Source organism: Bombyx mori, chromosome 4 (assembly GCF_030269925.1).
Source record: "Bombyx mori chromosome 4, ASM3026992v2".
In the NCBI taxonomy this organism is placed as follows: Eukaryota; Metazoa; Arthropoda; class Insecta; order Lepidoptera; family Bombycidae; genus Bombyx; species Bombyx mori.
This window is the reverse complement of record NC_085110.1, coordinates 8,791,955-8,818,116: the sequence shown is the minus strand read 5'-3', so window position 1 is coordinate 8,818,116 and position 26,162 is coordinate 8,791,955. Positions and strand designations below refer to the sequence as shown.

Sequence of the window (26,162 nt, the reverse complement as noted above, 5' to 3'; positions counted from 1 at the left end):
GGAACCACTGTCCTAGGGCTAGGGCTGCGCTCTGAAGCTTCTTCGCGATTAGGGACTTGTTTCTACTGGAATAGTAAACAGTCGTGTCGTCGGCGAATAAAGCTAAATGGGTCGGCGGCGACCGGGGAATATCGTTAACGAATAAGCTAAATAGGAGGGGTGAGAGGACAGAGCCTTGCGGGACTCCAGCTGTGAGAGGTCGTGGGGAGGAGCGGGTTCCCTCGACTCGATATCGAAAAGAGCGGTTCGACAAGAAGTCCCGTATGATGAGCACGAGACTATCCGGCACACCCATGTTGAATAGTTTGAAAATCAAACCGTTGTGCCAGACTTTGTCGAACGCTTTTGCGACGTCGAAGAAGAGAGCTCCCGTGTATAACGGTTTTGGTCGATTAAGCCCCACAAGAATGTGCTCCGTGAGGCGGTGCACCTGTTGAACGCATGAGTGATTTGTACGGAATCCGAATTGTTCATCGATGAGAATGCCCTTGGATGAGACGAAGTCTCTGAGGCGTTTGTAGAGCAGACGCTCATACAGTTTGCCTAGAGACATGAGGAGGCTAATCGGGCGGTAGCTCGTCGGATGATTTTTTGGTTTACCGGGTTTATGTATGCCGATAACGTCCGCTTCTTTCCACACCGCGGGAAAGATACAGTTCGCCATAGCGGCATTGAAAATAGATGCCAACATCACGATGAGTTGGACGGGTAGAAGTTTAATAACGCGGTTGGATATACCGTCGGAACCGGGAGCCTTGCGAGGACGTAGGTCTTTGATCAAGTCTTTAACTTCCATCGGGGTGACGGGTGGTAACACATCAGAGGGTGGCAAGGAGGCTCTGCGTTCTACCTCACTGTCTACTAATTCTACATGAACAGGGTCCACGGATTGAGTGCTGGGCGTGCACTGGGTTTGCAATGTATCGGCCAGCAGCTCTGCTTTTTCGTCATCATCAAAGGCCGCGAGTCGGCCTGAGGGGCCTACGAGGGGGGGCATAGTTACTACCGTATCCGATTTGAGAGTACGAGCTAAGCGGTAGTAAGACCTTTGGGAGGGCGCGAGTCCTTCTAAGAAATCAGACCATCTGGCATCTCGGACTTCGGCGATGCGAGACTTTACGTCGCGTTGTAGGGCACGCATTCGAATACGATTTTCCGCGGTAGGATACCTGTCGTAGGCGCGTATCGAGGCGTTCTTAGCTCTAAGGAGTTCCCTAATATCGTCGGACAATTTGAAGCGGTGAAGGAAGTCCTCCGCTACAACTTGTTTCGATGACCTATCTAATGTCGAGGTGATGTGTGACGTTAAGATGTCTATGGCTTCAGCGGTATCCTGAGGAGACGGGGTAGAGTCCGGGCTAAACGGTAGCGATGGTGGATCAGATTCAGCCAGGCTGATGCCCAGCGTGTGCCAATTCACCACAGTCCTCGTGACGGGAACGGAATCGGGAGCGCGACCGAGCTTCATAACGACGGGACGGTGGTCTGAATCTAACTCTGAAACTACTTCGATCGAGTGTAAGCGCAGAGTTACGTTTTTTAATAACGCTATGTCGAGTATATCCGGGCGATGCGCGATATTTAGCGGGTAGTGAGTCGGGATTAGCGGAGCGACGATATCGAAGGCGAGATTATCGACTAACGCGTCAAGCCGCCTGCCGTTCGGGGTTGTGGTGTGTGAGTTCCACCTAATGTGTTTACAATTTAGGTCGCCCGCCAGAATGACAGAGCTCCCCATGCCGAGCAGCGCCTCGATATCACTGCTTAGAACGATCTTATCCGGTGGAAGATAAACTGACGCGATAACGATCGGCGCGTGTCCCGTCAGTGAGATTCGGCACACTGATGCTTCGATATTAGCGAGCGTGGGAGGATCGAGTGGGACGCAATGCAGGGCTCTTCTATAGTAAATGACGGTACCACCACCACGAGCAGAGAGCCTGTCGTTCCTGACCATGTTATAGTTCGCGATTTTAGGGTCACGGCGCGCGGGCTTAAGTAGGGTCTCCTGCACTAAAAAGATATCAATTTGATGGTCACGCAAAAAGTCAGAAACCTGATCACGCTGATTTGCGAGACCGTAAGCGTTAAAAAATCCTATCGTTACGGATAGGGGCTTTATTCTACTTATATACGCCATTGATTACCGGCGGAGTGAGGGGAGGACGTACGTATTTAATGACGCGTATACGTCGGCGTATTCTTGCACAACGGCGATAAAGTGTTGTGCAGTGGAGGCAGAGCGAATGGCGTCGCCCAAAGCGTTAACGCGCTCAAAGTTGATCGACTGAAAGAAGTCGATCGCTAAAGCGAGATTGTCGGACGCGGTCGGAGGGCAAGTCGCGGGAGAGGGACGAGTCGCGGGGGCGGGACGAATCGCGGAGGAGGGAGTTGTAGCCGTGTTCATGTACGGCAGCGGTTTCGCCCAGGCCGAGACACTGGGCACCGGCGCCGGAACGAACGCTGGCTTAGCCTGCGACACAGAGGGTGCCGAGGCTTTGATGTCTGGGCCCGAAGCTCGGAGGCGGTTTTGGCGGGCGACGCGGCGATTTATTTTCGGGGCTCGGGGGCATCCGCGGTAATTTGCGGGGTGACCCTGTGTTCGACACAGGACGCAGCTAGGCGGTTCTGTCGCGGTTTTTTGATCGCGAGTGCATAGGGCCGTGGCGTGATCGCCTAAGCACTTGACGCATCGGGGGCGCGCGTGACAGTTACGGGAAGAATGCCCGTATAATTGGCAGTTATGGCACTGGCTAGGTGTGCCTTTCTTGTGTGGGGTTTCGACTGCGATTCCGGAAAGGCTACAGACCGTTCGGATGTTGAATATTTGCTTACCCTCGGGGGTAGGCTGGAGGGCGACGAGAACCATATTATATGGCTCCCTTCCGCGGCCTGTGTGCATGCGGTGTACGGAGTTAACCGGTAGGCCTTGTTCGAGAAGGTCGGCCTTGACGAGCTCGGCATCCAACTCTTTAGGGATGCCACGTATAACGGCACGGAGTTCGCGCTCCTCCTGGAGCGTATATGTGTGGAAACTTATACGCTCCTTACGGAGGTAAGAAGAGAGGGCCCTATGGTCGTCGGATGTTCGAACCTTAATTTGAATGCCGTTCGCGAGGTTACGGGCATTCGTAAAATTGATATTTTTGGCCTTAAGGGCCAGGGAAACTCGTTCCCAAGCTGCCTTCTCTTGAAGGATTACCGGGGGAGGGGTCTGGGCTTTATTTTGTGCCACCGGACGCGGCGACGGAGTGGCACGGGCTGGAGGCGCAACGGGAGTCTGAGGGCGGGGGCGCGACGCGTTCGCGGCTTTGCTAATTTTAGCGGCCGCGGGAGCTCGAGACTCCGCGGCACGCTTCTTACCCTTTTGCACCAGGGTGAATCCATCCGTCGATGAGGCGGGAGCGAGGTCGACCTCCATCTCCGAGTCAGAGTCGGAGGACGAGGAGGCGGGCGCAGGTGACCTACGAGTAGGTGTTTTGGACGGCGCGACGGAGGCCGCGGATGATCGCGCTGCTGGAACGGTGACCACGGCGGACGACGCAGCAGTTTTACTCGCCAGTATAGGCGACGCGGGAACGGCAGGCACGACGGAGGCTGCGGTGCTCGATGCAGAAGCTTTGCACGAAGGTACAGGCGACGCAGGAGCAGCGAGCTCGGCGGAGTCCACGAGAGGGCTCGCTGTGTGATCGGCCTTGAAGGCCTGAAACTCGGAAGTGAGCTTTGGGTAGCGAAGCCGGAGAAATTCCGCAAATACAGCGTCCATGATGTCTACGTGCCCAGGTGGGGCTACCCTGGGTCTTAGAAAACACTCGCCTTGCGGCGAGGCCCCAACTTCTCGGACCTGAGCGGTTCTATTGAACACAGGTGGCGATGCGGCACGATTACTGCAGGACAAAGAAAAATCACAACAAAACGGAAATAACAAAAAGAAACAAAACAATTAAACACTTCCAGGAAGACAGTTTGTCGGCAGATGTACCACGAACACAGAAATAACAAAAGGAAACCAAACAAATAAAAACTTCCAGGAAAAACACTTGGTCGGCAGATGTACCACGAACACAGGCCGCGCGAACAATGGCCGGGCTAACAAAAGCCAGGCGAACAAAGGCCGGGCGATCGAGTGGTCGATGAGCACGTCCGCGCGTGACGGGTGCCTCTATCGGAATGACACATATATCTGCAACATCACTAAAGTAGTACTGTCAGCATTCTAAGTTAGCTAAAGTCATTATCGTGAAAACCAGTGTAACACACCCACCGTGTATCAACCAAAGTGATATTAACAGCTAACAGATTCAATTAATAACACGTATTAATCAAAAGAGTTGTTCGGGAACAGGTTGTTCGGGTGAGGCAGAGTTGAATGGAGGTGTAATCAGGGCTATTGAGAACGGGTCGTCACCTGCGCGACTAGTCTTCATTGTGAAGAATGGAACTGGTGAATAGCCGCGGGACTCGCTCACGATGCCTGACTTGAGCGACTTTTTTATTAGTTTAAGTGGGCCGACGAGCTTGCGAGGGCCTAATGTTAAACAGTAACCAGAGTCCAATATTCGGGTCCTAGGACTGCCGCTCAACTGGAATCATCAGGTTAACTTACTCTTCAAAGCGTGAGTTAGTTTGATCTTATTATACGATGTTAATTTATTTTAAAGTGGAAAAGTATGTAAGTCGTTCGTAAATACGTTCTCGGAATTTATTTGGGAAAACGATTCTTGCCTTGGGACTCAAATCCTGGCATATTAGTAAAGTCGTCGAAGTCGTCGTGGCCTAAAGGGTAAGACGTCCGGTGCATTCGTGTTGAGCGATGCACCGATGTTCGAGTCCCAGGCGGGTACCAATTTTTCTAATGAAATACGTACTCAACAAATGTTCACGATTGACTTCCACGGTGAAGGAATAACATCGTATAATAAAAATCAAACCCGCGAAAATTTTAATTTGCGTAATTAGTGGTGGTAGGACCTCTTGTGAGTCCGCGCGGGTAGACACCACCGCCCTGGCCTATTTCTGCCGCGAAGCAGTAATGCATTTCGGTCTGAAGGGTAGGGCAGCCGTTGTAACTATACTGAGATCTTAGAACTTATATCTCAAGGTGTGTGGCGCATTTACTTTGTAGATGTCTATGGGCTCCAGTAACCACTTAACATCAGGTGGGCTGTGAGCTCATCCATCCATCTAAGCAATAAAAAAATAAAAATAAAAACTCGATACGAGTATATTTGACGTCTTCCCTAATAAGACAGCCAGCCTTCACAAAACTCACTACTTCAATGTACTTATCTTGGGTTTAATTTAAACTTAATATTAAATTGAAATAAATAAAGTATTATATAAAAATATAGTACATTGGGTGTGGATCCAATTACTTTCCTATTTAAATCGAATTCAGACTTAAAAACAACCCGTTTGATCGTATTTGGCCAGCGTTTAATACTATAATAATCTAAAAATCAAATATTATGTTTTGTCGATTCACAATCTAAACTTTTAAATAAAATATTACAACTGTAAATGCATATTTTAGAACAAAAATTATATTTTTAGGTACTTAATGTTGGTAGACTAAACGATGGGCTTGTAAAAATATCTACCTTCATTTTTATTTATTTAGATCTTAATTTTTCGTCTACATTTCTTATTCTATATCTATATAGTTGTTAAGAACGTGCTTCTACATAATCAGCCAACGAATAAAACTCTTATCCAGTAGCTAATACTGTAGCCTCAATAAGAGCGGAAGTAAATCCCCTGACCGGAAACACTTGTTTGTACTCGCAGGTACGTTCCTATTGAAGGCACAGTACATCTAACAAGACGTAGCTAGCTACCTCGGGGCCCTTCATCGAACACGTGTACTCGCAACGACGCATTAATCGACACAATGAAATCTGGATTTTATTGCGTCGTTGAACAGAGAAATATAGAGTACCTACTGCTATTTTTGTTTTTGATTTAATGTATAAATGCTGAATTAGTTCACGGTTCACCTGGTATTAATTGGCTACCGGAGCTCAAATCATGTAAAAGCTTAAAAAAGTAAAAGCTACTGCCTAACCTGATATATGAAATCGAAGTCTCAACTGTAGGCACTACCAGTTCGCGCTGATATAGGCTGGATAGTGGTACTTACCAGTATATACTTGCGCAAGGTCTATTCACCCCACCACCACTATGAGTGTAGTATGGATAAAAAAAAAAAAAAAAAAATAACATCTTGAAAAAAAAAGTTTATCGGGGCATCTGTTTTTTGTTAATTTTTGGATTGGGATGTCTAAATACTTTGAAACAATAACCATTTTATGATTACAGTATCTCATTATAAATATCACTATTTTCCCAAATTCTCTTTGTTACATTACGGCTGGAACGATTACTCATAAGCATGTACATAAATACACACATTCAAGTTGTGCTATGTATAAGCTTTTACAAGGGGTATTTATATTGCCATCATTGAGAGTGGTCATAGTCGCTTATGGACGACAGGAATACTCGTAGCAGGAGTACCAGTAGTCAGCCAAGCCGCTGACTACTCCAAAATTGTCAATAAAATTTACTGCTGCTTTGTAATTATCGTCAACCTTTATTCATTTTAATATATACATTTTTAAGAATTAGTTTCGAAAATTTTATAATATTTTCTATTTATCTTTCAGCCCACAAACGTCTACTACTGGACATAGGCCTCCCCCAAGCCTGTCACAACGATCGGTCCTGTGCTGCCTGCATCCAGCAAAATGTCAATAAGAAAATTCAACAAAAATTCTGATACATAAATGAATGTAAATATTGAGATATCATTGATTATGGCTGAATTTCAATTATTTGGCGAACATTAGTTGTTTTAAAAGAGCTGATGGTTAGCAAGGTAGAGGACGAAGAGGTCGACCGAAGAAGACATGGATGGAGTGTGTGAATGACGATATGAGAGAGAGAGAGAGAGAGAGAGGAGTGAGTGTTGAGCTGACGGCAGATAGAAGAGAATGGTTACATTTAACTGTTGCACGCTGGGGTCTGCTGTGTTATGGGCATCAAAACCAACATACTTTTTTTTATTGATTAGATGGGTAGACGAGCTCACAGCCCAGCTGATGTTAAGTGGTTACTGGAGCCTATAGACATCTAGAACGTAAATGTATCACCCACCTTAAGATATAAGTTCTAAGGTCTCAGTATAGTTACCCAAGTAAAGTCAAACGAGTGCCAATAGTCTATCACAAAAATGCAGAATGCGACTGGGAATCAAACTTCGACCCCGTGACTACAATAATACGGCCCACGAGGCCATCTACCAACGAGGCAGTCAAAATAAGGATGTAATCTATAAAAATGACACGAAGTAACTGTATAAAATTCTTGTTTGATCTGTAAATGTAAGACACATAAATCAACAAGAACTAGTTCATATAATAGTGGTATAGTGCAGCACTGGTTCGATAATTAATCAAACAATAGACATTCCGTGAAATAGTGTGTCAGCAAGATGTTCGATAAGGGTCCGGTAGCAGTCGATTCTGTCGGTGGCACTAGCGTACTACCAGTGACTCACCGACAACTAGCATTACTTGTTTGTAATTGGGCTCAATTTCGACCACGATTTTGTTACAATTAAATTAGACGGATAGGAAATATGTTAACCTACTTTTATTTTTATTAGCCAATGCTGTTAGGGAGCAATCGGTGCAAGCGCAAACATCAGCTACGTTAATAGAGATGTCATTGAATTGCAAAGGTTTCGTCAATCTAGAACATCCTTAAGAGTTTATTTAACGCAACTTTAAAGAAAACGTGATGAATCTAGTAAGTTGTAGATATTGCACTGTATATCTTATATCTTTAAACGAGCAAACTTGTATACATATATAATCTGAATCTCGGAACGGCTCCAATGATTTTCATAAAATTTAGTATACAGGGGATTTCGGGGGCGATAAATCGATTTAGCTAAGATTTATTTTCAGAAAATGTTGTTTTATTCGTGTTTTCAATAATCAACTTTAACGATAATTTTGATTTTTTCTTTAAATAACCAATTCATATTTTATTATTGTTCTGTCGGTAAGATTGAAAAATATTATTTATATTTCAGCATTTTATTAATTAATGTAATTCGTATTAAAAATAATTTCAAAAAAAAACAATTTATCACAAAAAAAAAAAAACACCGAGCAAAGCTCGGTCATTACCTAGAGTTTTTATTATTCGATACGTTCATCAATATGCAATATATAAACAGTATATACATATAATCCCGAACAATCTCATTTGTTTCTTTATTGATACATAATATTTGAAGCTATTTATAATTTCCTTTCTTGGAGCGGTTCGTGGGCGCTATTGGAGCCGGATGCCGCCACCCTTCGGAGGGCATGCCTTCACAAAGGCATTTAGTCTATTTAAAGACATCCTGCTCAGTGCGGGGGCCCGACTCCGTACTCGCACGTGCGTCAAGTGTCCTGTGCCCGCCGACCTGTCAATTACTGTCACCCTCACCTATCTGGCGCTGCTTACATCTGTCTGCACTGATAAACTCACCCAGTCCATCATTCTCCGCGTCGCCCATACCGCGTAATAGTTCTTGTCGCGTACCTCTTAAACGAGATGCCTTTCCACTGAATGTATCGGTTATTGTTTCTGTTTTGAATGAACGACAATGATCACATTTGAACAGACCCGTATCTCATTTGAAACATCTAAAAATGTTTTAATAATCCCAGTTGAATTTCCTTGCCGTAAACAAAGCGTAGATTAATTAAAACAATAACTCTGGGATACGAAACGAACTAGAGACGAATCTAGAACATTATCGTGATTCATATTTCACAAAAGCATCATAACAAATCATGTTGCAGCCGTATCACCATTGCGGATATTTTAAGGTAACCGTTGATGCTTGAGGAAATTGAGAAGGTTCCGCTCCATCAAACAACGCATTGCTCAACGACAACTAAATTTATCGAAGAAGCATATCTGACAATATAATGTAGTTGGAACAATACTGAGCGATTATAAAGTGCACTGAAGCAGAGATTATGGCGTACGCATGAGACAAGCAAGGCGCGGCAACCGGCCGACCGAGGAGGCTAATGGCTTGAAGCCACTTGCTGGACCCGGACGAGCACACCACCTTATTATTCGATCTGTCCATAATTTATTAATAGAAAATCATAAGATACAAATCTGAACTTTATCTTTGACCATCTTTTTTAATTTTATTGCTTAAATGGGTGGACGAGCTCACAGCCCACCTGGTGTTAAGTGGTTACTGGAGCCCATAGACATCTACAACGTAAATGCGCCACCTACCTTGAGATATAAGTTCTAAGGTCTCAGTATAGTTACAACGGCTGCCCCACCCTTCAAACCGAAACGCATTACTGCTTCACGACAGAAATAGGCGGGGTGGTGGTACCTACCGGTGCGGACTCACAAGAGGTCCTACCACCAGTATAATCTTGATCGATTCGTATCTTACTTATGGTAATCACGATATCACATATTGAATAGGAATCTCTATCAATTTTCACCCTAGTAACATGATCATATTCAAAAAATTTAGATTAAAATTAATTACATATTAATTTGTGACAGATGATGACCCGAAATCTGTTTCTATAGAAAGACGGGTTTTTTTTTTTCAATGAAGCAACAATAACAACAATGTTGCTTGGTTTATGGCTATCGCTTTTGAGGTCGAGTGCGACAATAAAGGTACGAGTCATAAAGTAGACGAGCATCATGTTACAATACGATCAATGATAATAAGTATTTATTACGAAACAAACAGACTAGATAAATGTACCTATTTTTCTATATTATATTAATAAATAATAATACTTCAATGTTTTTTTTAATTTAAATCTAGTATTTGATATTTATAGTGAAGACTTCACTATTATTTACTTTAATTAATACGTGAAGCAAAAACTTTGTATTTTATTTTATTTATTTTATACTTATTGTACACAAAAAGAAAATACAATAAAAACAGATTTAAAGAATGTCTAAATACTATGTACAAAGGCGAGCTTAACTCATTCATGAGTTTTCTTCCAGCAAACCATTAGCAGAGAGAAATACGATGTATAAGAGGGGAATAGTGTACAATATAAGAGCTATTAAAGCATGATTTTTAAACTAAGCATTAAAAATAAAAACTAATTGTACCCCTTTTTATGAAAATTGCGCGGACGGAGGAGTATGAAATTTCCCACATTTATAGAGAATAAAGGGAAGGAGTGCAGAATGCTAATATTAAAAAAAAAAATGCATTAATAATACATTAAGTCAATAAAAAAACATTAAAAACACTACCGTGTATTTGACACACACACATATGTATACTCTTTGTTTATGGTCAAACTTTTACTATTGCTTAAAGTCTATGGTTAATTGAGAATAGATTAATGTTGTTTATCTATAATATCATTTGTCTGAGGTGTAGTCTTCGCGAAATCTGTGCTTATAGAAGTATATATCTTAGACAAAATAGTGTAATAAATAGTCCTTGAAAATAAAACCATAATAATGTTCAAACTTATAACTTCGATTAATTATAATCGAATTTCGACTACTGCGGGACCACTAGTTTACTTTAAATAATTGAAACGTAAGGGTAATTCGATTAGACATAATATTGCAAATATAATCAAACGCTAAACATGAAATTGACGAGTTCATTGACCTGCGTTTCTAAACACCAATCGTATTTGACAAAGGTAACTCCGAATAGTTCACATGTTGGTTTTTTTTATCGTTTGTTTAACAATCCTTCACCTGCGCTGTCGCTTCCCGTGCGCTGTGAGTGCTTCAGCCGTCCTCCCTTATATCCATATATCCCGTAGCGACATTCTACGTCGCCTTGGTGACAACCCTCTACGTTTCTGAGAACATTGAACCCGCGACAGCTTGTTCCCCCTCACGAAATTCAAAAATATCGGAACCACATGTTCTTGACCTTCCTCGTGCATTATCTGAGCGTTCTGAGTTAAGCGAAAGTATTTCGGTGACATAACAAATAAAATTAAATTCTGAACGAAAACAGTAGTAGCCTCTTCGGAGTGTATTTTGTCGGCACAACAGTTGAAACGCAAGATATAATTATCCACTTGACGAATACATATTCGTTTTAATCATAACTCAATTAGACATGGGAATAAAAACGTTAAATATTTAATACGTACCCTTTATAAATCACAATAAAAAACCACCAATTAACAACAAATTTAAAGTATTATTAGAAATAGGACTTACAAAATAACGTACGTTTTATCAATTAATCACTATTAAATGCTTAAAGATTGAAACCACTATATCCAACTGTTTGATCAGGCTCACAGAGATGTTCTCGAAAACGAGGCCTTGTCATTGATTATGAAACGAAACGATTAAAAACCATTGTCTGAGAGCAGAACCGACATTGTTCCGGCATTCGTTACGTAAGTTAATCAATCGAGTTCTAATATCGCACAAGCCATCTTATTTTCTAATCGAGTCACTTGCATAATTGAACCGATTTGCACAGTGGCCAGATCGAGAGCAGTCAGCCAGGTCTCCGTGGTTGAACTGCGTTGTCGAATATTGCACAATTATAATCGATTCCCAACTGATGAATCGGTAGAATCAATGTCTCGCCGTCAACGTTACCGCATCATTTACTCAAATTATTTATGCACCTTATTTGGTCTGTTTAGATAAAAAAAAATAGTTTTGTTTATTTACTTACAATATGATCGTATTAAAATATGTAAACAAACAAAATTTTGACAAAGTACTGCGTATTTCAAATGAAAATCCTCCTTGCAGAATAAAAAGGAGCCAAGCTAAAGATAAACTAAACTTTACAATAACACTACTTTAAAAGAGTTTGAAGTTGTACTGACGCTAAATTGTGGTTTTGTTTTAATAAAATGCAAAGAGAATTTATAGCAGTAACAAAATAAAAATTACACAAGACAGTTAACTAGCGGCAATGGTGCTTGAGATGTAGTCTTGTAGTACAAGCCTTCCCCGGGAGCCGCGCGATCGTTATTATTTCTCATGATTTAATTGTACCACACAGACGGCGACTCAGTGAATGGCTTGTTCTAGCTGACTGCAAAATTTCTTGGCTCTCAATGACTACAAGTGTACGCAAACCTATACCATTTGCGTGTCACATTCAATCACTCACCGTGGCCATAGCCACTCGATCGTGGAGCGCCATTAAGGATAATTAGATCAGTATCTCGACTCAATCTTTTGTGCTTTAGATTGTAAATTTTTGTGTACTATGTATTTATAATGACATTTCGACCTTGGAATTACCATAGAAGTTAAACCTATAAATCTGATTTTAGACAGATACTGATCTAGCGCCTTATGAGGTCACATGAGTAAGTCACACTATGCAGACCATTTCTACCGCTAAGAGATCAAGCAGACACGTGCTCCGATCTGAAAGGGAGGGACGGCCGTTTTATACTGGTGGTAGGACCTCTTGTGAGTCCGCACAGGTAGGTACCACCACCCCGCCTATTTCTGCCGTGAAGCAGAAATACGGTTTGAAGGGTGGGGCAGCCGTTGTAACTATACTGAGATCTCAGAACTTATATTTCAAGGTGAGTGGCGCATTTACGTTGTAGATGTCTATGGGCTCCAGTAACCACTTAACACCAGGTGGGCTGTGAGCTCGTCCACCTCGATATATCGACCTCGTGTTAACTGATGACATTATAATTCTGATGACTATAGTTTCCGAAAACCACTTAATACCAAGTCGGTCGTTAGAGCGCCTTCCCAGTTAGAGTGGATAAAATTGGCAGCTCTTTACTTTGTGGCTAAATTCATATTTCATGTTAATAAGAGTTAAATAAGTCTTATTAAAAATAAGGATCTATTTATTTGTTTCTATCTTAATTTATACGCTCGTAGATAAATTCCATAGTTTATATGTTAATTGTAAACCTGAGAGGGTCTTACAACGCCTGTCAAATACGTTATAAAACATCACTAAGTTCAACATGAAATGCTACCGAAGAGATCGTGGTGGTCATTTCGTTGAGAAAACAGTTTTACAAGAAAGCAACGTGTCGGTCGTAGTACCGGCTCTGGGTAGGTAACTTATTAGGGTAGGTTCGCAGATTGCGTGAATGCGTTCAGTTCACGGTCGCGTTGCCTTTGTCGGAGGAGCCGCGCTGGGTGGGCCGCTCTATCGCGCGAGCATGCTCCACATTGCACGCCGCCACCGCGCCGCAGGTACCGGAGTCGTACTGCACCACACACCACGAACATAAACACGCAGACAATACATTTGCACAATGCGACTCGCTTTCTTAATTATATTTACGCAAATAATTATTTTATCGGCGCAAATGGGTTGTTTGTTAGGCTAATTGCCGAAACTCATAGACACCGTAACGTGAAATCTACCGTCCACCTTCTGACGTGAGGCCGAAGTTTCCATTATATTAGAACGATCATTCCATTGTGTAAATAGGAACGCATAGCTGTTTTATGCTATAAATAGAAAGATAGGAACAGGGCTGTACTACCTGTGCGGACTCAGGAAATACTTTATCATCAATAAGTACGGATATTTACAAAAAAACTTAACGTTTGCTTTACACGACGTTGTTTTTTATCATTCAAATCAGTACTATACAGAATGACAAGTTGACCATAATAATTCTTGAGAAGAATAGTTACGTGTACCTACGAGGAAAATGTTACTTCCAATCTTACTGGTCTTACTTCAAAATGAGAATCTGCTACAGAGTTAGTGTATCATTTTCACGAATTGCCGACACAATTGTAGTAATAATCCAACAGTTTCATATCTTCTTACCATAAAGTCAAGATTATCAATGCATAAACGGAAACACCTTCTTTAAACAGGTATTTGATTATTCATGAATCATCACTCTCGTGTTATTAGATTAACTCAGCGGCACTAATAAAATAATTCTGAATTATGCTATCTCAGATACATGGCGTTTTGTCTCGGATATAAACAACTTAGACAAAGATAACTTCAGCTGTCTTTATAACCAACCGGTACTATGAGTCAGCCGTGATTGTTTAATTCAGTGCTTCTAACGTGTCGACTCGTGGCGCATGCGCCCAGTCACAACAAGTTTAATTCATAAACCTATCTGGTACGAAACTCGGTTACATCACTCGAAAACAATGATTAACGTTCACCGTTTAGATTATTTAGCAATTTCATTTTATTGAATTATTCAAATTTTATTCTGTCCCGTAAGTAATTAATGTAAGGTTGAGAATAAAAAACAATGACATTATTTCAAAGCATAATACCGTGTATATAAAGAAACAAATACACATCACCTAAACTAGTAGATAATCGCGGGGGCATGCATATACCTGTTGCGTTGCGTTCTCCTTTCATGGAATATTCTTCTTGTTATAGAGAGCACACGACACAATGCGGGTTTATCTGAACGCATTATGAGGAGCATCTCCGCGCTCAGATCGCGCGATAATACTCGTCGTCGTCAAGTCACAAAAGTGTATTCTGAGGCGCACCGGCTCACGAAGCACGAAGTCGAGCCGGCGCGGGTGGCGGCGACCGATGTAAGCTGATCCCAGCCGCGTTGACCTTTGTGCGTTACGGGTAACCGCCGTCGATCGTCTTTGTGTCGCGACTCGCTTGTCAGAAGAAGGAACTTCGTTGTCTTTCTCAAAAAGAAAGTGGCCAGCATTATCGTTGCAGACATTGTTCTGCCTCGGCTCGTACTCGGTTTAGTGCTGCTGTCTATCGAACGATATTTTTTATATTTAACATTTGAATAGGTTTTATTGTGCGAGTTGCTTTCGGATCTGAATAGCGAGCAGGTGTATCCGATGATTTGTATAGCCCGTTGATATTTGATTGAGTGATGTTGAAAGGAAATTTTCAGTTAATTTCATCAGTATAAAACACCTAGCTTACTACTGGCACATATTCTGCTTTTGCGGGTATATACTACGATCAGTGAGCTATCAAATGTTTGAGGTGTTGCTTCACAGTCATCGTCTGTTCCAGATTAATATTAAAGCTGCTTACTATGATAATCTAGGAATTTTAACATGTTGAGTTAATTCTTAATAATTTATTACTCTGTTTAAATATATATTAGCGACTACCTTGAAACATTAGATCAAAGTACTAATTTGTCCTGGAATAACGGCTATCTTCTCCTTCACTTTTCTTTCACAAAACTCCCTATCGCTACTGGCGGTATAGTATTACTCGTCATCACTTATATTGAAACACCTATATTCATCATCGTTGGTGGAAGTCAGCAATGTCAGAGCATAGCCAAGATGTTTATTGCTAAATTCGGCCATGTTATCTATATTAATTACAAATAAAACATCAATATCCTTCGTCGTACATACAGAGCATAAATTAACCAACTGCACATTTACACAAAGAGACAGAGATACGATTTATATATTTATTTATAACTTAATAACTTAACTAGATGATGACCGAGCTTTGCTCAGTTTTTTTTTTTGATAACGCCATCTTGTTGTGTCTTTAAAGCTGTTAGTTGCTCTCAATTAAGAAAAATAGTATTATTATTCGCCAATAAATGTCGGAAAGAGTTGATTATTGAAAACACGAATAAAACAACATTTTCTGAAAATAAATCGTAGCTAGATCGATTTCTCGCCCCCGAAATCCCCTGTATACTAAATTTTATGAAAATCGTTGGAGCCGTTTCGGAGATTCAGATTATATATATATTAATATACAAAAAATGCTCGTTTAAAGGTATAAAATAAATTAAATACATTTCACTAACATAAAAGTAGAGGAGAGTGACAACAAAACTCATACAAATCACAAGGAATCGCTAGGTTATTTCCGAAGTACGATATTCTGTTTAGGAACTTAGAGGGGCATTGTGAAATAATAAAACCATAAAACCAAATTATGATTATGGTCACAGGTTTCAAAAAAAAAAAGCGGTGGATAAGTGAGATGTGTCATCGCGTTTTATCACTGATTGTTAGAGGGACACGTTGTCAAATGCAGGGACCTTTTGTATCGGCGTGAGATCGTCCTCCCAATTCCGTGGACTCGCATTCGTATAGAGACTTATTAACTTCATTCAGAGGCTAGCCGGTAAAGGCTTTACTTCTATTGAATACACACAAATAATACACAAATCTGAACTGATATAACCTTGTTATGTAAATGAGACTTGGAAATGCCTTCGTTGTCCTATTGAGGAAGTTCAATTTAAGCTATTATTAGTTCAAATAAAAATAAAAATATTGATGTACGTGTAGAAATATGTATACGTACGTGCCGTGTCTATGTACTCCAGTTTTAGTTCCATTACCAATTTTCCATCAGCATGTACCTACATACATACATATTTGCATACAACGGTCAGCTAAGTTTCGTATACTTTCCAATTCCTTGTTTTAACCTATAAAAGGTCTTATCATCAATCATTACGTAAATCGTTACAACTTGTGTCATCAATTTGTATTACATGAAGAGGAAATTCCAGTTATCAACTTTTGTTATTCAAGTAGATTTCTGTTGCTTATTTAATTCGAAAGGCAGCGGCTTGGCTCTGCCCCTAGCATTGCTGAAGTCCATGGGCGACGGTAACCACTCACCATTAGGTGGGCCGTATGCTCCGTCTACAAGGGTAATAAAAAATATATAATAAAAAAATCAAATTCGGCACTGTTACACTCTTAGGAATTTATATGTTGAAAGTCTTCAGATATAAATGAATTATAACTTATTACATACATGTGTATGTGCGTACATAGATTAAGATCCAATGCCGTTGCTTAGGACTCTGTATTTATTGAAATAATGAACAAAACATTTTGAACTAAAACCAAGTGAGTGAATTATTTCAGTTCTAATATAGGAAATTAGATTAAATCTAAATAACATAAAACGCAGATGACGCATTTAGCCACCGGCTACTCTAAACAGATGCGTCAATATAGTTCATGTCACAGCGGCCTTCCCACTAGCAATTAAACGCGTCTGTGCGAGGAATCGGTCAGCTGGCGTATTTTTTTCACTTATGTGGATCAGTTGGCTACGTTTATTCGTCTGCTGACCCATATGTCTCTCGAACGTAACGTTTTTTATCTTAGCAAAATCTATACACATCTCGCGGTTATAAATCTTCCTTGTAATGGTAAAAACTCAATTCCTACCATGCGTTCCAGATCCATAGGACAACCGTTATATTGAGGCATTGACCTCATATCTCAAGGGTGACGTCTCAAGGGTTCCTGATCTTGCGGCACATCCTTCGTTGCTTCATCATGCCACTACAGTCCACCTCAATCCGCATCCGAATCACCAAAATGATTAAATAAATACAAAATACTAATAACAACATTCGGACTGTAGGTCCAGGTGCCAAGCAAAATTTTTCGCTCGCTGGAAGATAATGTTTTTGTGTTTCCTTAAACGTTGGAATGTGCTAAAATTATAAGCTTAATTATACATATTACAATATTGAACCAGGAAGTTAGCTTGAAATTCATGCTTCCAGCTTCTGCTACACCAAGGTAGAATATTTTTTACTGTCGCTTATGTTTATCCAAAAATGTAACCTTTATCCCTCATTACACCAAAAATAATTCCACTACTTAAGGTATAATTTATGAAACAAAATAATCGTTATGAATGTACACTTTCAAACTATTGTTTTATTGTCCGAGATTCTTTATTTAAACGCTCAATGGAAATTATTCACACTTTTATATCTTCTCGAAATTTCGATTGCGTACCAAGAATGCTCGTGGAAAATATATTTAAAAGGATGAATGAGCAATAAAACCCACAAAGTAAAACTTACGTTTCTTCAGTGCAATTTAACAATAAGCGGATGTATTATTAATATGTACCGAAAAGCGCCAACCACAAAGTATGTATCCCATGAATGTGTAATCAGAGAGTTTATTGATCGCGGCAAGATTAACACCACCGTGCATTGTCTGCCTTGGCACGTCTTAAATTTTTACCTTTTTGTGCCAATAACTTAAAGAATTCGCGAATTTTTTTTCACCTTATGAATGTCGTCGTTTATCACACAGGGTAAGAATTATTTCTTCTTGAGTTGTACTTTCGCAACTGATTTTCAATTGTAAATAAAGTCTTGATATTTTGTGAATATCTTCTACGCTAAAAATATGCAATATGCAAAGATAAAAACAATTTGAAGTAAACGTTTTTAACCGTCTGTTTTTTTTTCTATCCATAATATAAACTCATTATTTTCCAAATTCGTGTACAATAAAAGTGACAGACATGGGAACGGAATAGCTGTAATTTATTTGACTTTGTGATGGTGTGCTTAGGATGAACCCCACACATGATACATACTCACGTGCCGTCCACGCGGCCGGAAGGGCTTCGCCAACGGCGCTCTGAAGGCCCTTTGCGATCATTTTAATTTATCTCCTGAAAGTCTTTCACGACTGCAAAACGTAATTTCAGCTGCATTTCGAAAGACAGTTCGAAGTCGTCGTGGCCGAAAGGATAAGGCGTCCGGTGCATTCGTGTTTAAGCGATGCACCGGTGTTCGAGTCCCAGGCGGGTACCAATTTTTCTAATGAAATACGTACTCAACAAATGTTCACGATTGACTTTCACGGTGAAGGAATAACATCGTGTAATAAAAATGAAACCCGCAAAATTATAATTTGCGTTATTACTGGTGGTAGGACCTCTTGTGAGTCCGCGCGGGTAGGTACCACCGCCCTGCCTATTTCTGCCGTGAAGCAGTAATACGTTTCAGTCTGAAGGGTAGGGCAGCCGTTATAACTATACTGAGATCTTAGAACTTATATCTCAAGGTGAGTGGCGCATTTGCGTTGTAGATGTCTATGGGCTCCAGTAACCACTTAACACCAGGTGGGCTGTGAGCTCGTCCATCCATCTAAGCAATAAATAAATAAAAATAAAAAAAGACAAAAATTCGTCTTTCAACGTTACATACCACTTCCTTCAGAATACTAATCATTTAAATTATACGAGCAACATTAATGACTTTTATACATAAGCATAAGCATTTTATGAAACAAGCACTAATTTGCTTCCTCTGTTCTCACTATAAAAACATTACCTATTGCTTCCTGAATGAAGTATGTACATACCAAACACCTTTGGCATTTATGAGAACAACCAATATTAATCAATGTAACATAATAAAAGAGTAGAATCCGGTGTGTCTGCACATTGAAGAAAAGTAATAAATGTTGAAAAAGAGCATATAACTAAAGTACATTAACATAAACAACCATTTTTTAGATTTCTTTACTGTTTGTTTACTCGTTCACATCTGTGGAACTGCTGAATGAATCTACTTGTAGTTTTCAGATATTAATTTGAAGCATGTTATAAGTTTTGCTTCATTACAATCTGATAATACAAAAAAGTAGATTTTTTTAATAATTGTAGAACTTACTTTTATACTGTTCGGCGTTAGAAGTTACACGACATATTATTATAATATATAAGCGATACTAACTTTGCCTGCCTGTTATTTTTTCTTGCTCCAAACCACTGAACCGATTTTGATACCGATTTTGGTCGCCATATAAGGTGTTGCGTCGGAGGTATTTATTTGTAATGAAACCAGCGAGAGTCCGAATAATACTCCGATTTATTTGACTACACACTTAGTTTATATAGGATTACACTTACGATTACATTAGGTAGGTTAACATAGATTATAAGGAATGTTTCATACATCACATGAGATTCGCAATGAAATTAGTTTAAACCCTGAGAAACATTTTAGAGGCTAGCTTTTCACTGCCACTTCCGGGCACGGACCTTCAATTTCGCGATGTACAGTGTTGCCCATTCATATAGGCAAAGCGTCTGACGAAACTTCGAGAAAGGTAATTAAATGTGCTAACAAAAATGAAGTGTAACGTGTAAGCTCCGTATGGTATAACGTTATGACTACAACAGAAATAGTGTCGTCCATCTAGAGACATAGGTTTAAGTCTTTGTCTTTTTTTAATAGCATTTCTTAATATTAACATTAGTTATTCAACTCTGATCGCATGATTATTTCACGGTACAAATAAGCTACGCCGACCGAATTTCACGTTAGTAAAGACCTGTGGAAGCATCTGTAGCGCCCTACCGTCATTCAGTAAAAAGACAGGCTAGGTGGGTCTGAAATAAATTAATTGAGTAGAAGTTTGTAAACACAAGTTATACGTATTATGAACTGTATTGAAATTATTCTTTCAAATCAATAAATACCGTTATCTTGCTTACTATATTGTAACGAACCATTATGGAAATATAGAATTTGTTAGGATAATTTTTAATTAAATGTTGTATCATACAATTAAATAATTAGTGTGGCTTTTCTCTATTCATTGGCGCGTTTACCTGTGCTAGTGATAATATTAAATCTCAATCAATTTGAATGTACATATTTCTATTTATTTATGTACACACAGAAAAGAAGACATAGTACAGAGTAATAGGAAAATTATGTACAAAGGCACTGCTTATTTCTTTAAGAGATCTCTTCCAGCAGACCTGCCAGAGGATTATGAGAATAATAATTAAAAGTGATGAGTGTGTGGACCGACGACCTAGTAAAAAGCGCTGGGCCTCGTTGGATGCAGGTGGCAATGGACCGGTCGCACTGGAAATCTATTGGAGAGGCCTATGTTCAGCAGTGGACGGCGATAGGCTGAAATGATGATGATGATGATGAGTGTGTGTAGAACAGCTAAAATAACAAATACAACATGAGAATTATAGTAAGTAGTAGTATTTATCATGAATAAATAGTATTATATAAAGTTAAAAGCTAAGCTGGACAAATTTAACAAAAGCTTACGATAGGTATCAGTTCGTTTAGTTTTTTTTTATTGCCGTATAGGCAGACGAGCATACGGCCCACCTGATGGTGAGTGGTTACCGTCGCTCATGGACATCAGCAATGCCAGGGGCAGAGCCAAGCCGCTGCCTACCGTTTAATACTCTCCACAAGCCTCGTTTGAAGAAGGACATGTCATGCAATAAATTTAACAGCGAGTTCCAAGGTCGAGATTACCACTTACATATTTATATTTGTTATGTTAGCGAACATTTAAAGTTTTTATCGTGATGATGCTTGCGTGAGGACTGTTGACAGAAGTTAGGTTGATAACATGAAACAGGTTCTGAGCCTTATCGAGTCGAGGACATTTGAACGGACGTGCGTTATCCGACTAACACAATTTTATCATCTCCCGCATCACCCTTCGATCACCAATCCTATTACAGTAACTAAAATATGTCCATTCGTTTGATGAAGTAATGTATGTCTGTATATTAAAATTAGAATAAAATATATTTTACATTTAATGGTTTAAGACAATTCTTTTTTTTTGGAACGAAGTTCCTTATGGGACGGTGCGGAGGGGTACCCTAACCGGGAAAAAACGTCCGTAACATAAGATTTTTATTATTTATGTATAGTCTTAATATGATGGCTATACAGTGTCTAAGTTTACAGTCTACGTGATGACGGCTATTATTATTCATATAATTAGCTGTTATTTTGTATATTATTATTATATATTTTTTATAAATCATTGTGAATAAAATAAAGTTGATAACTTTGTAAAGTAGTTTTTTTTATCAATAACAACATCATAATAAAAAATGTATACCCGAATAATTATTTTCTTTGTACTTCGAATAGAACTTAAAATTAATATTTTTATAATAAGGAACTTCGTTTCTATCCGGTATTCCACGACACCACACATCTTTTTTTTTCAACTGTTAATCTCTATGTGTAAAGTATTACAAAATCTATAAAATACTTAACTAACTTATTATGAACTAAAGCTTAAACTAACAGACTTAATAAACAATTAAAGTATCTTAAAGTTTAGTGAGTAAAGTAACTTTAGTAACAAAAAAAAAGTATACAACCCAAATTTATCATGGTTTATTGGAAAAATAACAGTAGGATTGTTCTCTCGAATCCCCAACAATAACCTGTTTCGAAGCGTCGTGGATTTTTGTCAGAATCTTTTATTCGCAGTCGAAGTGCTTAATGGAATTTCGGCATTACGTCGGTCGGTGTATTGTACAACAGCTTGGAATGTGGATAAAATCAACAACGCACTAAATCACACATACCTGATTATTCAACACTGGCTTACAAAGGACCCTCGCGCCGTGAAAAAACTTAAAGGAATAAATATTTTGCGGAGCATCGAACGAAGCGAAAGTGTTTTGTGTAGGCGGAAAACACAAACGTTATATTGTGAACGATGTGCAACGTGAGCTATTGATAGGAGAGCGCTGACACTAGACAGGTTGTCTTAAAATATTTACATAATATATCTGGTGTGGCAAAACGCGACGCGTGTAGTGGCGAAGGCGCGAAGTTCGGTGTTACCGCCTACGCCCACGTCCTCTCGTCGGCGCTCAGGCCCCAGCTCCGGTACTGCACAACGCGAGCGCATTCACCGATCGCAACGTTCTTAGCATATCTGAATCTGTTTCTATGCGGCGGCACAAGCCCGCGGCCAGATATGGGCAAAAATTGAAACACGGAACACACATATTTGAGTGGGCATCCACCTACACATTTGTACACAGTATATCGTTCATGCTTTCTTTACTTGCCGACTATTTTCCAGGATGGGAATTTAAAATCTTGTCAGCAATCAAAATATTTTTTGGTATTTTTTTTTTATTGCTTAAATGGATGGGCGAGCTCACAGCCCACCTGGTGTTAAGTGGTTACTGGAGCCCATAGACATCTACAATGTAAATGCGCCATCCACTTTGAGATATAAGTTCTAGGGTCTCAAGTATAGTTACACGTACGAATGATATTCCCGTACTCACAAAAAACAATACTAATTAGAGTTCTTTGTAAGGTATTTTTTATGATATTATGAAAATATATGTATATATAAAATTCTCGTGTCACAGTTTTCGTTGCCATACTCCTCCGAAACAGCTTGACCGATTTTGATGAAATTTTTTGTGCTTATCCGGTATCTATGAGAATCGGCCAACATCTATTTTTCATCCCCCTAAATGTTAGGGGTAGTCCAGCCCAAAAATTTTTTTTTTAATTTTTAGACAAAAAAATTTTATTTTATTTTTTTATGATACAACATACAAAAATACATACAACCCTAAATTTTGACCCCTCTACGATTAACCCTTATTTTTTATTTGCTAATTAAAAACTTTAAAATTTTTTGCGAGAATTTTGTTTTTATTTTGCATTACGTACAATAAAAAAATTCATATTACTCTGAAATTTTCACCCCTCAACGATCAACCCCTATTTTTTATTTGTATACTAGCGACCCGCCCTCGCTTCGCTTCGGAAACATTAAAACACAAATGAAACCAAAAAAAATAATAAAAAAAAGTAGCCTATGTTCATCAGGGACAATGTCGGCTTCTAATGGAAAAAGAATTTTTCAAATCGGTCCAGTAGTTTCGGAGCCTATTCGAAACAAACAAACAAACAAATCTTTCCTCTTTATAATATTAGTATAGAAATATTATTGTTTATAATTCATCATCATCAGCCTGTATCTCTCCACTGCTGGATGTAGGCCTCTCCCATAGTCCGCCACAATGAACGATCCTCCGCCTTCCGCATCCTATTTCTCCCAGCATATCGCCGCAAGTCATCGGTCCAACGGGCATTGTTTATAATTATATAAACTTTAATTTTTTTGGCAACATTTTCATTTTTATTTTGTCATGAATTAAAATAAAAAATCTGATGTTACTCTCAATTTTTCATCCCTCTATGATCAACCCCTATTTTTTATTTGTTAATTATAAACTTTAATTTTTTTGGCAAGTTTCTTATTTTGTTTTGTCATGACTTAAAATAAAAAAAAATATATTACTCTCAATTTTCACTCTTATACGATCAACCCCTATTTTTCCATCCCGATTAATATTTTTTTTATTCTATGCACAGATCCACAATAAGGTTGCAAGATGGCAATCAAATATTATAATTGTAGTACGATAAATTCTTATTCAGAGTTTATAATTTCAAGTTCCTTTAATTATGTTTTTTTTTAAATTGAATTTGATCTCCCGCCCTCGCCGGTCGACTACTGATCAACTATCAATCGATCAGCTAACCCCACCAGGTGTCACCACTCATCCAGCAAACATCACGTAGTAGGGATGAGGACGAAGCCGGTCTCCTGTCTTACTTACTCACTATACATCATAGATTATACACTTAATATATTTGAGAGCTATTATACAATACTATACATTTTTCAGCCATGTTTTTTTGGTTTTATTTGTGTATCAATAGTATGTTCAGTAGGTCTGAGAATCGGCTACTATCTATTTTTCATACCCCTAAGTGAAAAGGGTTGTCCACCCCAAACATTTATTTTTTATTTTAATTTTTGGATATTTTTTTTTTGTTTATAATGAGGTATTATGTGGTTAAATGAGGTTTTTTTTTCTACAGTAGAATTTCCCTAGAAATCTTATTTAGGGCAACACAACGTTTGCCGGGTCAGCTAGTATGTATATATAATACAATATTTAAAAGAAACTACGCACATGGGTGAACGAACCCACAGCCTCGATAGTATTGAGTGATTATTGGATCCTATAGACATTAGAACGCGAATTATGTATGGTCACTTTAAGACAGGAAGTCGAATTCTCAATAATATTGTACATAAACTGAAGAAAACCAATATACCGAAATATAAATAAACAAATTAAAAAGGTTAATTTAGATTTTATTCACGTACCGAGTATGCATTACCGAACATCTAATTCTTGCTAATACAAGAATACAAAAGTGTGTTTTTGCGCATATTCTTACCTGCTGAATGATCGGTATCCCACGGCCTCGGCGCCTCAACAGGTGTGCACCTGAGACCAGACGCACTTTTTCATTACAAGCACACACGAGCAAACAAAACTACTTGCCTGTGCTTGAGAATGATGCCCTGATTCATTCATCGCTCGACTGGAATGCCTTTATGTTAGCTGAACGAACTCGATCTTATTTTTATTGTCTCGGTTCACCTTTGCATTGATGTAAATGCTTAGATAACTGACAGCGTCAATAGTTTATTCATCAAACGAAGGTTGAAAGTAGTAGGTTTTATTGTTTCAAAGATTGTTGCTCATATTATTAATTATTATTAAACTTTATTTTTATAATATTTGCTGCAAAAGTATTTAAGAACCTACAAACAGACTTATTGTAGTTGTGCATTGAAAAAAGGGTTAAAAATCTCTCCAAAAGATCTCATAAAAAATCTGATTTTTTTCAGTGAAGTTACATCACTTCTACACACTGCTTTAACTTGTTAATTTAATGTTTCTACAGGCTTCAATGTGTAATAAGGGTGGCTTATTGTCCGCTTAGTATCCGTGAAAGTCCACAAATTTTGAAAAATGAGACGAAATATATTTATTTTATGATTGAAGGATTACTGGTGGCCTGGAGGCCTTTCCAGTTTCACTAGGACAGGTGGGCTAGCATAGGCTCTGCCAGGAGGGGTGGGATTTGCTAACAGCTGCCGAGCGCCTCCGAAGGAAACCTAACTAAAGAGCAACTGCTTCATGAATGAATCTACTACCGGATCGGAATCGCGACCCGCTGAGAAGATCCGGCGAGAAACTCAGCGGGCTAATGCATGGGTTAGGTTATACGTCGATCTCTTTGTCGAGTTCGACGAGTACGGTTACCGGGGTTCCTAAGCCTGCTCCTAGTGTTAGAGCTGAAGGCATCTAATGCAAAGGGTATTGGATCTGATGGATCCGTAAGGACGTAGAGACGAAATCGCCCGACGTCGATTATTCGGTTCTCCAAACGTTCATTGAAGTCTTAGTAAATTTCCACCATAACCAACTTCAGACAAATCAACTTCACTCCATTCCGCACTATTATACTTTTCTAATCGGAAAGTATGTATGTATGTATAGGAATGAAGATTTGATGAACTTCAACTCTGACATTAATATCATCGGCAAGAAGCCGATTGCCACTACCTACTGAATAAAAGAAGGATAAATAATACTGCATTAACTAATAAGGACATCCTCGTAATACTTAAAACTTTGTCTTCACACCACGTAACCATTATTAAAATAAACCATGGTTTTTAATAATTTTAATATATAC

At 39.3% G+C, this 26,162-nt stretch overlaps 1 long non-coding RNA gene across 1 annotated transcript; it reads right to left on the bottom strand.

The window, feature by feature from the left end:
• Nucleotides 1-19,631: 19,631 nt before the first annotated feature.
• Nucleotides 19,632-25,071, bottom strand: LOC134198776 (uncharacterized). The gene is made up of 2 exons (XR_009972967.1): nucleotides 24,852-25,071; nucleotides 19,632-20,705 (listed from the first exon to the last, which is right to left on the bottom strand). It is a non-coding gene; the product is annotated as an uncharacterized LOC134198776 (long non-coding RNA).
• Nucleotides 25,072-26,162: the final 1,091 nt, after the last annotated feature.